We start from the raw sequence: 1306 nt of genomic DNA on the forward strand, positions 1-1306 counted from the left end.
CCCCCCCACACACACACACACTCCCATCCCAAAGAAATGTGAAAAAAAAAATTATTAAAAAAAATTAAAAGTTTTCTTGCCACCTATTCCCCAATCGCTTTTCTTTCGTTTATGAATGAACAGTTTATCCACATTATCTATTTTAGGAAAAAGAGTCTGATATATTCCTTAACTTTATAAGTTAGAGTTGATATACTCGTTGTTATGAAAGTGACTCATATATACCCCTACTTATAAATAAATGACTCACATATATCCTTTTTCTCTAACGGAAATGAAAAAGATAACAATTTTAATCAAATTTTTTATTATTTTTTTCTAAAAAATATATTCCCATATGAGTAAATTCAATTCTCGTCAAATATAATTTTTTTGAATTTTTTTTGTTTCAATGACTAATTTAGAATTATTATTTTGATAATCAAATTTATTTATATTTCACTAATATTCTTATAAATTAAACTTTTTTCTTCGAATACAAAAAAACAAATTACGATATAGACAAAAAAAATAGTTTAAATTTTTTTTTCTTTAAACTAAGAAATGAAAGAAAAAAAATAAATAAGAACAAGAATTATATTTTATCTTATATATTTAAGTATGTATCTTTCTGTCTCAACGTATATAAACATGTGCCTTTATGTATAATTATTTTTGAGATGTGTGTTTGAGGATTGAAGTTTGTATCCTGAATGTTGGCGAATGAAAATTCAAACCCAACAATCATTCTAAAATAGTTAACAAAAACAAATAAATAAAAAAGAGCTTAAATTGAAAAAATATTATTAATATGAAGTACCTTTAATAAGAATTATACTATTTTGTGAATTATTAACCATTAAAATGAATTGGAGAAACAAAAGTCGAACAATGTAAATTCTAAAATTGAATTTCAAAAAGAAAAAGTTGAAACTCTAACTTAGATACATGAAAGTGACGAAGACCAAGATATATTATGATATCTTAATTTACCTTTTTACGATTGATTATCAAGAATTAGTTTTGAAATTAGTACATGAAAACAAGTCTTGAGATGATTAAGGAAGAAAGAGAGATGGTGGATGTGTGTTAATTATGTGGGTGATGTGTCACGACCCAAAACGGGCCGCGACTGGCACCCACACTTATCCTACTATGTGAGCGAACCAACCAATCCAATTCCCAACATTTGTACCATAATAAACAGAAAATAAATGCGGAAGACTTAAAACTCATTAATGAAAATCGATTAAATAACTTATAAAAACTCAATACTATTTATTCCCAAAACCTGGAAGTCATCACCACAAGAACATCTATCCTCAAA

This window comes from Solanum pennellii, chromosome 6 (genome assembly GCF_001406875.1).
Source record: "Solanum pennellii chromosome 6, SPENNV200".
Classification (NCBI taxonomy): Eukaryota; Viridiplantae; Streptophyta; class Magnoliopsida; order Solanales; family Solanaceae; genus Solanum; species Solanum pennellii.